General features: G+C 39.8%; 1 protein-coding gene across 1 annotated transcript in view; it reads right to left on the bottom strand.

Annotated features, from left to right (window-relative positions):
* MAPRE2 (microtubule associated protein RP/EB family member 2) overlaps positions 1 to 18644 on the bottom strand; it is a 163807-nt gene that overhangs the window by 130308 nt on the left and 14855 nt on the right. Inside the window, exon 2 of the mRNA XM_068562548.1 lies at positions 4683 to 4744. The gene's annotated coding sequence lies outside the window, so the exon portion shown is untranslated. The remainder of the gene's footprint in view (positions 1 to 4682; positions 4745 to 18644) is intronic.

Genomic DNA, 18644 nt, shown 5'->3' with positions numbered 1-18644 from the left:
GGGCCAGGATGTAGGTCTTGCTGATCCCAGCCTTAGGCTCTGTGCATTCTCAGTGAATATGCCCACTGGGGGAACCAGCTGTAAATGTAGGCCAATTTTAATTGGAATGTTGGTCAGTACAACTAGAGTAACCTTCAAACTTCCAGAAGCAGATCTCCCACAGATTCTGACCCAATAACTGATGATGAAGACAGTGCCAAAAGAGGAGCCAGGGCAAAGCTCCTCTTCAAAGAAAACCGTGGTTTCATCCCTAGCTCCATGTATCCTCTGCTAGATAAGCCATCCCACCGATCACACTTACAATTTTTTTTTTAAAGGCTGTCTACTCCACTAGAGAGTAAGCTTTAAGAGCTCTGTCTGTTCCCCTTTATATCCTGAGCTTGTAGCACAGGACTTGGCATGTAGTTGGCAATCAAGACATGCTTATGGAATGAAGGGCAAATCTCACCGCCTCCAAGCATCCCAATCCAATTTACCTTCAAAGTTTGGCTCAGATGCCATCTCTACCTCCCCTCACCCCTCCCAAATGCCTTCATATTTTAACTGTATTTCTCCTATGGTGTGTCTCATCTTGTGTATTTTATTACAGTTATTTACGTAGGTATCTTAGCTCCCCAGTAAGGTCAAACTCAGACAGAAGCTATCTTCTGATCACCATTAAAATCCTACAGTACACAGTTCATAGTAGGCACGCAATAAATATTTGTGGAAGGAGCACATAGTTTATATATTGATACATATATGTTTACATATATACACACACACACACAAAGTAATTGGCACAGTTCTGTACATATAGAAGACATTCAATAAATATTATTGAATAAATTAAGTGCTACTTCTCACAAAGTTGTGGTGAGCCTAATACCCTCAAACTGCAAACACTTGTAAAGTACTCCAAACCTTTTAAGAAAAGATGTGGGGGGCTTCCCTGGTGATACAGTGGTTGGGAATCCACCTGCCAATGCCAGGGGGACACAGGATCGAGCCCTGGTCTGGAAAGATCCCACATGCCACGGAGCAACTAAGCCCGTGCGCCACAACTACTGAGCCTGTGCTCTAGAGCCCACCAGCCACAACTACTGAAGCCCGTGCACCTAGAGCCCGTGCTCTGCAACAAGAGAAGCCACTGCAATGAGAAGCCCACACACTGCAACGAAGAGTAGCCCCCGCTCACCACAACTAGAGAAAGCCTGCGCACAGCAACAAAGACCCAACGCAGCCAAAAATAAAATAAATTAAAAATAAATAAATTAAAAAAAAAAAGATGTGGTAAACTAGATTAAAAGTCATACAAATGGTCATATCCTTGGATAATAATCTTACTTCTGGGATTTTGTCCTAAGGAAATAAACAAAACCAAAGAAAAAACAAATAACTAAACTAAACCAACTAAAACAATAACAAAGTCTACAAAAAATTTAGTATAGCATTTTTTTAGTGAAAAATTAGAAGATATTTTATGGCACATTGATACAACATAATACTATTCTAATGATTGTTCTGATGACTCATGAAAGATGCTTGTGATTAATGTCAAATAAAACACAAAATTCACATGTGCTATGTTATCCACTACAGAAATACAGGAATACTTAAGGGAATAGCAAATATGAAAAAAAAAGAAAGAAAAATAGTTATTTTGGGATGGGATTGTTATGGGCGATTTTTTTTCCCCTAAAGTTTCCTTTACATTTATTATTTTTATAATAAAAATTCGGGTAGAATCAACATAAAAGTTTCCTTAATGTGGCTGTATTTCCTATAGACAGTTATTTAGTGAGGACCAAAGCATAAATTACAATGTCTGTTAATAGCTATCGCTCCAGTATTTGACACTAGGACTCAAGTGATACCCGAGTAGGGATGTTATTCTGTGTCATGAAGTACAAAGCACAGGCGTGGTGTGCAGGTGCGGGAACAGATTTGGATGAGAAGCAAGCAGTTAGACCCAGCAAAGGAATCTCGGGAACCACACAACTGATGATAAAATTGCTCTCTCAAGGAAACTATTAATACTAGCTTCCGAGAGGGTTAAATGAGGAGGCTGCAACCCAGAAGGGATATGAAGAGAAGGGAGAAGAATGAAGGATGGCTGTCTTCTTGGTTCTCCACCATCTCCTATTTCCTTACTGTCTATTATCTCAGACAAGGCTGTAAACCCTGCCAGCCAAATGCTGCTGGCTGCCTGTTTTTTGTAAATAAAGTTTTATTGGAAGCCAGCCAAACCCATTCATTTACGTTTATATGTTTTCACGCTACAATGAATTGAATAGCTGTGACAGAGACTGTACGACCAACAAAGCAGAAAACTATTTACTATGTGGCTCTTTACAGAAAAAGAATTTGTCCCGTAGCCCCATATATACAAGGAGGTTTATACACAGATGCCCAATTTAGATATCAGGCCATCTTTTTCTATTACTTTTTCTTCAAACATGCCAGCTTGGAAGATAAATTATACCTTATTATCCAAACAGAATTTTGAGGGTGAAAGGGAGTGGTAACTAGATGATATTCCAGGACAACAGAAGTTAACTAGGACTGTCCTGGACACCAGATATATAGGCCCCCTTCTAGGGCACACGAGTGGGTTTCAAAGGGCACTCAGTGCCTGTCCAGGGACTGCTTTTTTTTTTTTTAATGAAGTATAGTTGATTTACAATGTTGTGTTAATTTCTGTTGTATATCAAAATGATTCAATTATATATATATATATATATATACATATATATACATATATATATATATATATATACACTTTTTTTAAAAAAATATTCTTTTGCATTATGGTTCATCATAGGATATTGAATATAGTTTCTCATGCTATATAGTAGGACCTTGTTTATCCATTCTGTATATAATAGCTTACATCTGCTAATCCCAACCTCCCACTCCATCCCTCCCCCAACCCCCTCCCCCTTGGCAACCACAAGTCTGTTCTCTATATCCATGAGTCTGTTTCTGTTTCGTGGATAGGTTCATTTGTGTCATATTTTAGATTCCACATATAAGTGATATCATATGGTATTCATCTTTCTCTTTCTGACTTACTTCACTTATATGATAATCTCTAGTTGCATCCATGTTGCTGCAAATGGCATTATTTCATTCTTTTTATGGCTGAGTAGTATTCCATTGTAAATATAATACATACTACATCTTCTTTATCCATTCATCTGACGATGGACATTTAGGTTGTCTCCGTGTCCTGGCTATTGTGAACAGTGCTGCTATGAACCTAGGGGGTCATGTATCTTTTTGAATTATAGTTTTGTCTGGATATATGCCCAGGAGTGGGATTGCTGGATCATATGGTAATTCTGTTTTTAGTTTTCTGAGGAAACTTCATACTGTTTTCCATAGTGCAGCCACTTACGTTCCCATCAACAGTGTCGGAGGGTTCTGTTCAGGGACTGCTTTTATGTGCACGTGGAAAGCTCAGGTGGCTCCTCTTATTGGTTCTTCCTATTTCAATCGCCCTCAGATGCCTTTCTACTTCCTTCCCTCTATCCCAGCTGTGTCCTAGGGCCAGTTCTGATTGTTGAAGAGGGCGGCTCTTTGGGCACCACTTAGGGTACATACAGCATCTCTACTTTCATTAGAGCAAAAGGGGCAAAGTTTACTCATCCTATTTAAATAAACCTTAATTATTTCAAATCATTACAAATAAGAATTTTGTACCTGTAAATTTCACTTGGTTTAATAACTAGGCAACTCCTTAAAACTCTACTCTTAAGAATTTTCGGTTTCTCTTCTCAAATAATTCATTTAAAAATGACCATCAATCATAGCATTTATCACAAAGAGACCCCAAGACAAATATGGCATATTACCCATTGATTTGAGCTTTTAAGACTCACCAATACTGTTTGGAGAATTATTGAAGAATGAAGTTTCTAATTTTATCCTTCCAGAATGATAAACAAAAGAAAACAACACATACCCCCCACACACCTATTTTCCCCCTAGTAAAAATTTCGATGCTGTGGGCAAAAAGTAAAACAAAAGATGTTTAGAGCACCCTTAATGAAATCTAGGACTTTACACTTTGTGAGACTATTCTCTGTGTGAACAATAAATAGCTCATAGCTTTGAAACCTCACAGGATGGCTTTCCGAATATTGCCATCTGGTGGAATTTCAGTTAACTGTTCCTTTGTTCTAGTGAGCTCCTGGAATATTAGATGGCGCACCAGCGGGAAACAACAGAAGGTCAAATGACTGAGTCTCAAACACAAATCCCAAACTGAAAAAATGAGGCTTTCTGAGCTTTCATCTCCTTTAAGACGCCCACCTCTACTGTAAAGTCAACAGAGCAGTTGCCTGGATTTTTAACAAATAATCCCTTCTTCATAATTAGAAATGTCATGAGGTCATTTGACTATATCTTAAAATTCTCTCACTTCACTTCTCACCAATAAGATCTCCAAAGTTAAACTTTAACTGGCTGGAGCATTTTTAGAGGAATTGCGGATAACAGTTAATTAGCCCTTAGTACACACGGGAAATGGAATGTAGTTTGAAAAACAATGTTTTAATGAAGCATGTTTACTCGAATACTTGCTTTAACTGTATAATGGAATTTTGAAAATAAATTTGTTACAAAGGCATTAATAATACGCACTCCAATTTAATCTGTAAACAGGGAGTCATGCAACATAATTTATGTTGAAATCTTACCTTGAGCATCCAGGCTCTCTCCCTGGCTGTCGAGATGAAATGTTCCTCTGAGAAACAGGATACTGGGATCATAAAAATGAAAAGAAAAAAAAGAAGAAAAGCATTTACTGTGCTGAAAACATCAGAGCAAAGGGTTACTTAGTTCATTGGGTGTGGCCAGCAATGGAAGAGAAAATTAAAAAGCACACATCCAAATTCAGTTGACTTTATCATATGAGAGAGTAACTCAGCCAAGCAATAGGGTTGTCAGCTACATTATTATATCAATTATTGGGTTGATTAATCATAGTTTGAGAGTATTTAGATAATGTCAGTCCTATGAAGAGAATTTTTTTACCCTCCCCCCCATAGCCTCATGTGATGAGAATCATGTGTTAGCAGATAACCCAAGGAACCAATGCCCCCAGTGAGGTATCAAATGCCAGCGTCAATTAAAGTATTGACTCCCCCAAACTTGGGTTAATCTGCAGACTTTATATCTAGTATAAACACAGGCTTATTCTTCTAGTTAAAAGATGTGTTTAGGGACTTCCCTGGTGACACAGTGGTTAAGACTCTGTGCTCCCAAGGTGGGGGGCCTGGGTTTGATGCCTGCTCAGGGAACTTGATCCCACATGCATGCTGCAACTAAGGAGCCCACGTACCGCAACTAAGGAGCCTGCATGCTGCAACTAAGACCCAGCGCAACCAAATAAATAAATAAATATTTTTAAAAAGATGTGCTTAATTTTAATAGGACAAGCATTGCCAGGATCAAACTTCCAAATATATACACCATCAAGGAATTATTTACTTTCTTTATATGAATTTGCTATTTATCTTCAAAACATGCTCTGACTAAATGATAAGACAATAAATTAATGAAGGACAGATCCAATTCCAGAGGTTGAGACATGTGTGTGAGCTGTGGGCTTTGAGGGGCCCAGGTTGGGGGTGGGGTGGATGGTAACTGGGGAGGCTGCTTCTGGCTCAAGCAGTTGCTCCTAAAAAGGACCTGAGATGCAGATGTGTGTGAGCCTTAGTGGTCTTCCCACCACACCCAAGAAACAGACTAGAAATGACCCCTCTCCACCTGCCACCTAAGCCCTCACCCTGCACATTGCTCTTCTGTGTTTTCTGTATATGGCCATTTCAGAAAGGCCTTTGGTGCTTGTTTAGTTTAACATCAATTGTATAAAAATAAAGTATTTGTGGCAGATCCAACACAATGTGATTAATCCCAGACATAGTTCTGGAGATGCCACTGGGAGAAAGATTTTAAGAAAAGGAAGAGGGAGGCATTTTATATATATATATATATATATATATATATATATATATTTTTTTTTTTTAATAAGGGAAAGAGGAGATGATGAAAGGAAAAAAATGCAAACAACAAAATGTAAGTGCTGAGAGAATAAACAAAGGTGATAGCTGAATTTTCAATGTTATACCATTCAATAAGGGACTTCAAAAGTAACTCATAGAATTTGGCTTGTATAAAAATCAGAAAATTTAACATGAATGGTTTCAAGAACTGACCTCAGATAAGCTGACAATTTTTTCCCTTCAGATAGAACAGGTAGAATTTCTTCACATATTTTACAGAATGTAATTTTATGAGTGTTTCACATTTTTCCCATAATTTAATGAGCTGATAAAACTAAACAAATCAGGTTTAAAAACATCTGTTGCCGTCCATGTCAGTTTCTTTTCCTAAGTCCTCCCATCTTTGAGATATTTTAACTGAATCAGAATAAAATTTTCATTTGCCCTCTTTATTGAACTAGTACCAGTAGCTCCATTACTAGGCGAAGTGTTGGCTACCAAGCTAGGAAGCAAGAGTATAAGGTCCCTAGTTTATCTGTAAACCAGATAATTAGCCCTTAGAAAACTCAGGACCAGCTGTATACAACTGGTCTTTTCTGTTCTGACAACAAGAGCCTGTTGCTAACATTCTCAAGAGCTGCGATGGATCAGTTTGGAGAAGAATGAGACCATTTATTGAATACCCCTGCACAAGTCATTTGACATATTTTGTCTAATTTAATACTCAAAACCATCTTATTACAAATGAAAAAACTGAGGCTCAGAGCAGTGGAGCAGTTTCCCAATATCATGCAGCTCGACTAACAAGTTCTAATTAAGTCTGACAGACTCTGCTCTTTTGTCCACACAACACCACGTTAAAAGCCAGGCCTCGGACATTGATTCAAAACACCTGGAGAGCTCTTGGTCCACTCCTGGGATGTGGTAGGCGCTCAATAATGCACGGCCTTGTGAGGGTGGAGGTCTAGGCTCCCCACTGGTGGGGATGGCAGGGAAGGCAAACAGTTTTTTCTGTGCTGCCTGGCATAAGCAGAGCAGTTATTGTCTCTAAGTTTCGCACTTTTTAGAACGATGAACTCAAAATAGATCACTGTGTAAATGTAAAATGCAGAACTATGAAACTTTTAGAAAAAAAATTAAAACAGGAGAAAAGCTTTGGGATCTAGGGCCTGACAAAGAGTTTTAAAAGTTTTTGACAACAAAAAACACAATCCATACAAGGGAAAAATGGATAAATTGGACTTCATCAAAATTAAGAACTGTTGTCCATCAGGTGTAAATATAAGGTCTAACTAGGAGAAAATATTTGCAGACCACATATGTGACAAAGGACAAGCATCTAGAAGAAGTTAAGAACCCTCAAAAATCATCTAAAAAACCAAACAATTAGGAAATGGGCAAAAGACACTGACAGACATTTCACTGAGGAGGATATACAGATAGCAGGTGAAATGATATTCAACGTCATTAGCCATTAGGTAAGTGAAAAAAATAAAACCATAATGAGATATCACTAGACATTTATCAGAAGGGCCAAAATAAGGACTAGTAACAATCTAAAATTCTGGTAAGGATGAGAAGAAACTAGACCATTCATATATTGCTTGTGAGAATATAAAATGGTTCAGCTACCCTAGAAAACATTTGACTGTTGTAAAAAACAAAACAAAACAAAACCAAAAACGAAACATGCAACTACCATACAACCCACCAATGGTACTCTTGGCATTTTCCCAGAAAAGTTAAAAATTCTCTTTATAAGCAGATTTACTCATAGTAGCCAAAATTGAGACAACACTGATGTCCTTTCACAGGTTAATGGTTAAACAAACCAGTACATCCATACAATGGAATGCTACTAATCAATAAAAAAAAGAACGACTGATACCTGCAAAACCCTGGATCAATCTCCCGAGAATTACGCTGAGTGAAAACAGCCAGTCCATAGGTTAGATACTGTATGATTCCATTTAGCTAACATTCTTGAAATTAGAAAACTACAGAAAGGGAGCAGAGACTAGTGGTTGCCAGGGGTTGAGGAGGGAGTGAGGGCTGGAGGGAAGAGGGTGTGATTATAAAAGGGCAACACTAGGTACCTTTGTGGTGACAGAAACATTCTATACCTTGAACATGTATCAGTGTCAATTACCTGGTTGTGACCCTGTACATAGAGCTTCCAGATGTTACCATTGAGGGGGAAACTGAGCAGAGGGTACAGAGGTCTCTCTGTATTGTTTCTTACAACTACATGTTAACGTACAATTGTCTCAAATTAAAAAGTTTAACTTAAAAAAAAATCAGGAGATTGGATAGCAACTAGAATTGAGCATGATACCTCCTTTCTTTTTCTTTTTTTTTTTTTTTTAACCTTTTCAGAGAAGAACAAAAGCCCCAAGGCAGTGGGCCAGTTGGGTCAGGAATTTGTTCCATATGTGCAGATCCGAGAAAAATAATCTCTCACCCACAACTTTAGCATTCAGAACCCACTGCCAAGCATTCGCTGTCCAGTCTTGCCTGTCTTGGAATTTTCTCTGCTGTTATCCCCTCTTGCTCCTACATTTACCTTCCCAATCTTAAAATTCAAAATACTGACACAAATACACACACCCAAAACCAGAAATGACTTCTAAATGGCAGTGTGATACACTCTGCATTTTGGAAACCATCTCTTATACTTTCGAGTTCATGCTTTCCATAAATTTCCAAAATTCCCACATCTTATTGGCACAGGAATAGAATTTCATCCTTTGTGGTTCGTTGATGACAAGGCAGGTGTTCTCTATTCTAACTTGGGCCACACACTAAATAAGGGTCTAACTGTAATCACCCCACGAAGAGGAGCTGGCGGACTTTCCCTTCACCTTAGGAGAGACCCCATTGACTTTTCCCATTTTGAGCGCTAGGAAGCCCCTCAGAAATGAACAGCCATAAGTTAGCTGCCTCCTCCTGGCCTGTCTGTTGCATTTGTTTTCCCTGAAAAGACCAAATAGCTTTGTTAGGATAAGAGTCATAACATGGTCGGACTCTTTTAACAAAGCACATTTTGTTTTCCCTCAACCTCTGGAAATTTCAAATCCTCTTTCTTTGAACAAACTCAGAATTCTGGCATCCCATATGTGGGGCACAGCAGAACTTCTGTCCTAGCTCCAAAATCGCCCCCAAAGGCTGCTTCCTTGTCTGGCCATAAAACCGCAGGCACATAACGGATACATCAGAATGAAAAAAGAGTTGTAAAAATATTGCCAATCATGCCATACCATTGAAAGGAAGAGTTCTTTTTTCAGTGCTACGTATCTAGCCAATAAGGCGTCTGCTCAATGCAAGGTTAAAGCATTCTCCTTGCAAAGAGCCAGGAATTACAGCCTCCTGCCAGCTGCTCCTAGCTTTTCGGAGAAGAGAACGCTGCTGGGATCTGAACCTAGGTTTTCCTCCCAGGAGTTGACTCAGCTATCTTTGGATCTTCAGAATGAGCTGTATCTTGAAGTAGAGTCTCCCCGCAGCAGCTTGGAGATACTGAAACACTCCAGTTGTAGATCACAGTCTTTAGTGTGGGAGGTCCACAGCTTTCTAGGAATAAAGCAGCTTGTAAGCAGCTTGTCAGCAGAAGGTCACAGAGGATGACTCCTTAGACAGATCCTACTTGATGTCAGCCTTCCAGAGTGCCCTCCACCAACCACTGCCTCAATTAGGGATCTCCAGTTGGGCTCAGGGCCTTCCCAGAGGCACCGGAGGGAGGCCAAGAGCCTGCCCAGTTCAACTGCCTCAGGGGACCAGAGGCATGACTGCCGGGAAGCAAAGAGCTGAGCACACACCAGGGAAAGCAAACCCAAATGAGGTTATCTGGCAAGAAAATGTCAAACTGCACCGAATCTTGGGTATTGGATACGGTACAACGCATTCCTTGCCTTAAGAAAGGCAGACTACAAATGACCCATATTGTATATAAAAGGGCTTTTGAAAAATTGTAGCTGGCTGATAAAGGGATTTTGGTGGGATATATTAAGAATGCTAATGATGTTATAAACTTCTTACGGTCGTGTGATTTGGGCTTCTATAAAAATAAAAGAGAATCCCAAGAGACTATTTTATAATTAAATAAAAATTCAGTTCTTTTCACACAAACTGGGCCTAACTCTCTCTTCTAGAATACTCCTTGATCCATCTGCTAACTACCTATAGAAGTAGACAGATTGACCTTTCTATCCTCGAATAGTCATAGTGTTAATGTATAAAAGAAATTTTTAAAAATGACATGAGACAAACTACATATGAGAAATACCACATTCACTGTACTTCTGTGAAATATTTTTGATAACTATTTTTCACTTATCCTTTTATCCACTTTAAATAGATATCCTTGAAAATGGAGTAGTTGGAATAGAAGAACGGCTCCTTTGCTCATAAGTATGATTGATAATGAAATGTAGCAGAATGTCCATGAAGCAGGAAAGCAGCACAGTGAATGGTATCAGATTCACTTAGAGTCCAGGGTTCGAGTTTATTGCTCAGATCATACTGAAAACTGGAACCCTGCTTCACACGTGTCCTGTCTGTAGTTTGTTATTCCTTTGACCACCCAAAGAAGGAACGCAGTAACATGTTAAAAGTGTAAAAAGGGTAATATGAAATCTAAATAAGACTTTGGCAATGGCAAGAGGGTTGCTAAGATCTCCCTCAAAATATGGATAATCATTGTCTAACTTGTGTGGAAATCTTTTCAAACTCTAACATTTTCAGCAGAGTCTGTTAGAAGTCTTGGTAAGTGGACAGAACTTGTTAAAATGTGCAGGAATGTTTGCATAGCCTTTGCCCATGAGTTTTCTGTTTGAGCCATGTGGTCCCTAGAATGCTGATCTGGCAACAACTAACACTGCTCGTGGGATCCCAGCTGTGGGGTTTGGTTTACAGAGGAGTCCACTTACGAACAGTTTGGGGGCTGTCTTAGTAACTAGATTCCTTGATGGAGAAATTCATGCTGAATTCCACTCACCTGGGAAATAACCTAGTGAAGTTCTAGAGCAGAAGCTAATTTTCTTCATAATTGTTTTTTCCCTAACCAATCTATTATGGGCAATAAATCCAGGTAAAATATCCAACTTGAAAATATAGTTGGACTATTTGCAGGTGATGATACTATACACAGAGAATCCTAAAGATGTTACCAGAAAACTACTAGAGCTAATCAATGAATTTGGTAAAGTAGCAGGATACAAAATTAATGCACAGAAATCTCTTGCATTCCTATACACCAAAGATGAAAAATCTGAAAGAGAAATTAAGGAAACACTTCCATTTACCATTGCAACAAAAAGAATAAAATACCTAGGAATAAACCTACCTAAGGAGACAAAAGACCTGTATGCAGAAAACTATAAGACACTGATGAAAGAAATTAAAGATGATACAGACAGAGAGATATACCATGTTCTTGGATTAGAAGAACCAACATTGTGAAAATGACCATATTGCCCAAAGCAATCTACAGATTCAATGCAATCCCTATCAAACTACCACTGGCATTTTTCACAGAACTAGAACCAAAAATTTCACAATTTGTATGGAAACGCAAAAGACCCCAAATAGCAAAGCAATCTTGAGAAAGAAAAACGGAGCTGAAGGAATCAGACTCCCTGACTTCAGACTATACTACAAAGCTACAGTAATCAAGACAGTGTGGTACTGGCACAAAAACAGAAACAGAGATCAATGGAACAGGATAGAAAGCCCAGAGATAAATCCATGCACATATGGTCACCTTATCTTTGATAAAGGAGGCAAAAATATACAATGGAGAAAAGACAGTCTCTTCAGTAAGTGGTGCTGGGAAAACTGGACAGCTACATGTAAAAGAATGAAATTAGAATACTCTCTAACACTGTATACAGAAAAGAAACTCAAAATGGGTTAAAGACCGAAATGTAAGGCCAGACACTATAAAACTCTTAGAGGAAAACATAGGCAGAACACTCTATGACATAAATCACAGCAAGATCCTTTTTGACCCACCTCCTAGAGAAATGGAAATAAAAACAAAAATACACAAATGGGACCTAATGAAACTTAAAAGCTTTTGCACAGCAAAGGAAACCATAAACAAGATGAAAAGACAACCCTCAGAATGGGAGAAATTATTTGCAAACGAAGCAACTGACAAAGGATTAATCTCCAAAATATATAAACAGCTCAAGCAGCTCGATATTAAAAAAAAAAAACAACCCAATCCAAAACTGGGCAGAAGACCTAAACTGACATTTCTCTAAAGAAGATATACAGATTGCCAACAAACACATGAAAAGATGCTCAATATCACTAATCATTAGAGAAATGCAAATCAAAAGTACAATGAGATACCACCTCATACTGGTCAGGATGGCCATCATCAAAAAATCTACAAACAATAAATGCTGGAGAGGGTGTGAAGAAAAAGGGAACCCTCTTGCACTGTTGGTGGGAATGTAAACTGATACAGCCACTATGGAGAACAGTATGGAGGTTCCTCAAAAAACTAAAAATAGAACTACCATATGACCCAGCAATCCCACTACTGGGCATATACCCTGAGAAAACCATAATTCAAAAAGAGTCATGCACCACAATGTTCATTGCAGCTCTATTTACAATAGCCAGGACATGGAAGCAACCTAAGTGTCCATCGACAGATGAATGGATAAAGAAGATGTGGCACATATATACAATGGAATATTACTCAGCCATAAAAAGAAATGAAATTGGGTTATTTGTAGTGAGGTGGATGGACCTAGAGTCTGTCATACAGAGTGAAGTAAGTCAGAAAGAGAAAAACAAATACCATATGCTAGCACATATATATAGAATATATATAAAAAAAAGGTTATGAAGAACCTAGGGGCAGGACAGGAATAAAGATGCAGATGTAGAGAATGGACTTGAGGACACAGGGGGGGCATGGGTGGAGGGTAAGCTGGGATGAAGTGAGAGAGTGGCGTGGACATATATACACTACCAAATGTAAATTAGCTAGCTAGTGGGAAGCAGCTGCATAGCACAGGGAGATCAGCTTGGTGCTGCGTGACCATCTAGAGGGGTGGGATAGGGAGGGTGGGAGGGAGATGCAAAAGGGAGGGGATAAGGGGATATATGTATACATATAGCTGATTCACTTTGTTATACAGCAGAAACTAACACAACATTGTTAAGCAATTATACTCCAATAAAGATGTTAAAAAGAAAAAAGAGGAATAATAATAAAAATATATATATATAATCGGTTCCAGGAAAATACAATATGGTTCCAGGACCGTCCATGGATACCAAAATCCACAGATGCTCAAGTCCCTTATACAAAATGGTGCAGTTGGCCTTCCATATCTGCAGGTTCTGCATCCGTGGATTCAATCAACCGTGTATTGAATTTGATCCAGAGGGCTGACTATTCCTTAAAACCTTTTCTTTTCTTTTCATAGTTATACATGTCTATAGCTCTTAATTTTGCAAGATTCTTTCACATATACCAGGGGTCTCCAACCCCCGGGCCGCAGACTGCTACCGGTCTGCTGCATGCTAGGAACCTGGCGGTACAGCAGGAGGTGAGCGGCGGGTGAGCAAGCGAAGCTTCATCTGCCGCTCCCCATGGCTCACATTACCGCCTGAACCAAGCACCCCCGCCCCGTGGAAAAACTGTCTTCCATGAAACCGGTCCCTGGTGCCAAAAAGGTTGGGGACCACTGACATATACCATCTCACGTAGATCTTGAAATCATAATTCTTCTACTGCTAGAGGTTCACTCTGCTTGCTTTTTGGCTAGCTGCTTTTCTCTCCTTTGCATCTTTCCTTAGGAACTCTCATCTGGTACTAAGTTGCAGAGCCAAACTTCTAATTCAGAGTTTTTTCATTATTGTCTCCCTCCCTCACCACCTGCCCACAGGGAGGTTTTAAAGATTTTTTCTGTGCCATACTACCCCCTACCCTAAAGAAATTAAATACAAAGGAATAGGATTTTGTTAGGGTTGTGTTTTGGAGGGCCACAGTCCATTCTAATACCCAATTGTCATCCCGTTGACATTGCATGCTCTGATTCAGTTGAGCAAACATCCATTATAGAGCATCTCCTAAGTGCCAGGGCTGTGCTGAGAGGTAGGGATACTTTGTCAGTTACAAAAAAAAAAAAAAAAAAGAAAAAAAAATTTTTTTGCATAAGCCGAGAAAAAAAAAGAGGACCACTGATCCCATTCTTCAGGTGAAGAAACTGAGGCTCAGTGAGCTTGTGTGTTGTAGGAGATCACACAGCTAGTAAAGGACAGAGCTGGGATCCAAACTCTGGTCTTCTGGTTCCAAATCGCATGCTTTCCTATAAATCCATTCTGACCCATTCTACCTTTTCCTTCTCTTACGTGAGGCTTCCTTTGCATATTGTTTTAAAATTCAATTTCATATATTTGAAGCAACAGGGCACCAAGTATTGACCATCTTAAAGTTTTTCTTTCCACATTAAGTTCCTATTCATTCATTTGTTCAACATTTATTGAGCACATAACAACAGCTACGACTTACACACAGCAAGTATGCATCAGGTGCTGCGCTACGTATGTCACGTGCATCAGCTCATTTACTCCCAATAACCCTATGAGGGGTGCTATTTTTATTCCTATCTTATAGGTACATGAACTGAGGTTTGTGGCGGGGCTGGGATTCAAACTCAGATTTGTGGATTTCAGAGCTGGAGCTCTTGAGTGCCACCTATACACCTATTTTATCCCAGGCATTATGCAAGGTGCTGAGGCTCTAATACACAGTGCAGCCCCCAAGGCACTTACAGACACAATAATTATATCATGGGGCTGTGAATGCGATGATATTGACAGGGAGAATGGAACAAAGGGGAAAAACGTATGCCTGCTGTCCTCTTGGATATCATGTAGAGTTTGAGTTTTTCAAGAGTCTCCTGGAAATCCTGTTAAAGTTCAGATTATGTTTTGATAGATCTTGGGTAAGGTCTGAGAGGCTACCTTTCTAAAAACTTCTAGGTGATGTTGATGCTGCTGATCTGGGGACCACACTTTAAGTTGCAAGGCAGGTGGTCTCTCCACTTCTGAGCTCTTTTCACAATCTGCTGGGTGGTAATCTGACCTGTGCTTAGTCAGATGGGCCACTCAGTCTATTTCAACTGGGATCATCTGAACAACTTACAGCTCAGACCTTGTTATCCAGGACAGATCAAAGCAAAATTGAAGAGGTAAATTCCATCCTTGGGGTACCCCATCATTTTCCTCTTGCTTCTCCTCTCTCTTCACATCCCTAATCTCCCAGTGGTCATGTACACATCCAGAGTTTTAGGTCCTTAGAGAAAGCTCTCTCCTTTCCAAGATGATACATACTTAATTGAATAACGAATCTGTGTAAATGGGTTAGAGTGTGATAATAACAAACATTTGTTATTTCTTCTCTGCTGATCTGAACGGCTGGTTCTGAATCTTGTTACATGAGCACTCTCAGTGAAGCCACTGTTATTTTTCTCTTGTGTAGACCATTGATTCAGATGAAGCCACCACACATACATCCAGTGTGCTGGAGAGTCAGGATGACGCTCGGATGACCTGCCAAACACTGGCAAAAGTATACAAGGAGCTAAAAACTTCACTTTGCACACACTAAAGATCTCCACAACACTACAGTGTACTTGGACCATCATTCTGCCTCAAAGTGTCAGGTTCAAAGTGATTTTTTAAAAAAATGTCTTTATTGGGGTATAACTGCTCTACAATGTTGTGTTACAAAGTGACTTTTGCGATTGCCAGCACTCTCTAACAACACTCCTGGACAAACCAGGGCCTTGCTAGCTGCACTTGCATTTTCAAACTGAGGGAAAAGAAGTGACCATCAAGGCCTGAGTATCGGGAGACTTCATTTGTGGTCGACTGTGTACTAAAAATGGATTTGTCAACCAACTTTTTTGAAACCCCATGCATCTTTCCATGGGAAATACAAAGAGGCTAGAGGTTAAGATGTTGTTATAACTCAGTATCTTGATGGGTTAAAGGGACCACTGAGGGCTACTCAGAGAATCCGACTATCATTTGTAAACCTGCCTGGTAGAAGGAACATTGGACCTGGGATAACATTCCCTGAGGTTGAGGTTTTCCCAATTGTGTGGCATTGGGCATGCCATTTAAACTCTGGGCCCTAATTTTTATGGTTTTCTGTAAAGTGCAGCTACTGAGAATGTTGCTGCTATGCGTAAAAATACTTTAGCAACTGTAAATTTCTAGGTAAGTGGAAAATACTTATGTTTATCATTATTACTGTTAAATAACTGAATTTGAACACATATCCCTCATCAACTGGGTCTGAGTATTAATTAGATTGTCAGGAATATCAAAATAAAATCGACTCTAGGGAAACCCAATAGCTTCAACAGAATGGGAGAGAAAGCCTGAATGAAAGGGATCTTGTAGACGTGGCCTCGATGAACGGGACCCGAAGGAATCCTTTCAGCAGGATCCTTGCTGGCCCTTCTGAAACCTATTTTGCTGCCTTTTGTGGAGGGGGCTGTAAGTCCGTGACCTCAGCAAACCCCACATTTTGACTATCACCTCTCTAAGGTTGGCAGCCAAGGAAAAAACAGCAAAAAACAAAACTTTATCTTTTGACCCCAAGTGGAACTTTTCTTGTAGAACCCTAGCTCATAAGACTGTTGGAGGGGTTTCAGGCTTTGTAGATATCACTTCATTTCATGCAGTGTTTAATAGTCTCATTTCTTTCAAGTCTTTTGGATCCTGAGAGGCTTATTTTTCTGCCTTCTTGTTGCTCCCCACCCCACAAAGTCCTTCCTCTCTGCTGCTCAAGGGGACTGCCAAGGCCGAGCTGTTAGCTGAGCCTTAAGGTAGGAAAAGTCTCCATGCCTCAGTTTTTCATCTAGAAAAATAATGGGATTTAAATGAGGTGACTGCCAAGGCTACGTGTGGCTCTAAAAATAGAGTTGACCCTTGAACAAGGTGGGGATTAATCCGAGTATAACTTACAGTTGGCCCTCTGTATCCAAGGCTCCTCTACATCCAAGGAGTCAACCAGCCAGGGACCATGCAGTACCGTAGTATTTACTGTTGCAAAATCTCCAAGTATAAGTGGACCCATGCAGTTCAAACCCACATTGTTCAAGGGTCAACTCTACTTGGCATAATGAAGGGTCAGTCCAACTTGGCATAATGAAAAGCACACAGAGAGTTAGGTACCGATGTTGTGAGACCACCTCTGCCAGAACACACTGATGATGCCAGACCTCCAAGATGGGTGGAACACACCTGCTGTGTTTATTCCCACCAGGAGTGGGAAGGCATCCTAGGGCCGTGTCTCCAGAGCCCGGCATGCAGTGACACTATGGCCAGGTCAGGGGAAGGCTTTGTTCATCATAAACCCCTCCTCAAGCACCATGTGGCATTAATGATGGTACCAGGGCCATAAAACAACAGTGGCAATGATTTTTACCTCTGGCCACAAATGTTGACGTTTGGTCTTCCTACATTTTCTAGCACACAACTGCAGTCTTATAAAAGGGAACGCCCTTTGTACCACGGGGTGCAGGCTTTTTTGTCTTTGCCTGTATCTGGAGGCAGCACAGTACAACTCAATGCTAGACTGAGTCTGTGGCTCTGCTTTACCCACGTTCTCCCTTCCCTCTAACAGGATGTGATTATATGACATCTCCATATCTCAGCCCAAGCTGATTGGTGGAGAGACGACCCAATGTCAATTACCACATGCACAGGGAAAAGTGAGCGCAGGAGGGTTTCTGAGTGGATGCTTTATAAAATGCGTCTGCTCTGCTAGAAATCCCATTGCTTTCCTATTTTGACGAGCTGCAATGGCATTCTCTGCATGTTAAGCGGAAGTTTGAATCTTACCACTGCATCTGCCTGTTACGACTTAACTCGATCATTCGATGTGCTAGTGGACTATCAAAACTATTTTCCTCATGTTTTGAACAATGTGTAGATTCTCCAGAGGAAAAAGAAAATACAGTCCTCAGTGCATTTTCTAGGGTATTGTATTCTAAGAAAGCTGGATTAACAACAACCTTTCAGAGCACTGGGATATCTTGTGGGGAAAGGATAAGTTAAAGACAAGAGCCCCTCTTTACTGATGAGTCGGGGCCACAGGTGAGTTGAGCTGTTTTGCATTACCCTTTAAGCAGAACTGGGACGAGAACCAGGTCCTTTGACAATCAGTTTAAACTGACTTATTGTTAATAATAAAAATAAGGACGAAGTTATGCCTAACTTGCAAAGATTTTAAGAGAAGATCCTTGTTTGAATAGGAGGTTAGAGACAACCATTGTTTTGGTCTTAACTCAGGTTTACTTTTCTTTTGAATATTTTGGTAGCTGTTGCTGCTGCTTCTTTGTTTATCATCTTTCTGGTTCTTCATATCTGGAATAATTTTAACTTACTCCTTTAATGTTTTAATATCTAGAGCCTCTACTCATGATCATTAGTAACAAACATTTGTATCGTTTTTCGGATAGAGGAATCAAGGTGTAAAACTCTCTCAACCAAATTCATACAAAATTATTAACATAATCAAGGTCCAAGGTTAGTCACAAGGTTATTTAACATTTTAAAACAAACCCCCCAACTGTGAAAAACAAACAAAAAATGCACATAGCTTTCAGAATCCAAGAG

Source organism: Eschrichtius robustus, chromosome 14, assembly GCF_028021215.1.
Source record: "Eschrichtius robustus isolate mEscRob2 chromosome 14, mEscRob2.pri, whole genome shotgun sequence".
In the NCBI taxonomy this organism is placed as follows: Eukaryota; Metazoa; Chordata; class Mammalia; order Artiodactyla; family Eschrichtiidae; genus Eschrichtius; species Eschrichtius robustus.
The sequence above is the reverse complement of the archived record's forward strand: the minus strand, read 5'-3'. Positions and strand labels throughout refer to the sequence as shown.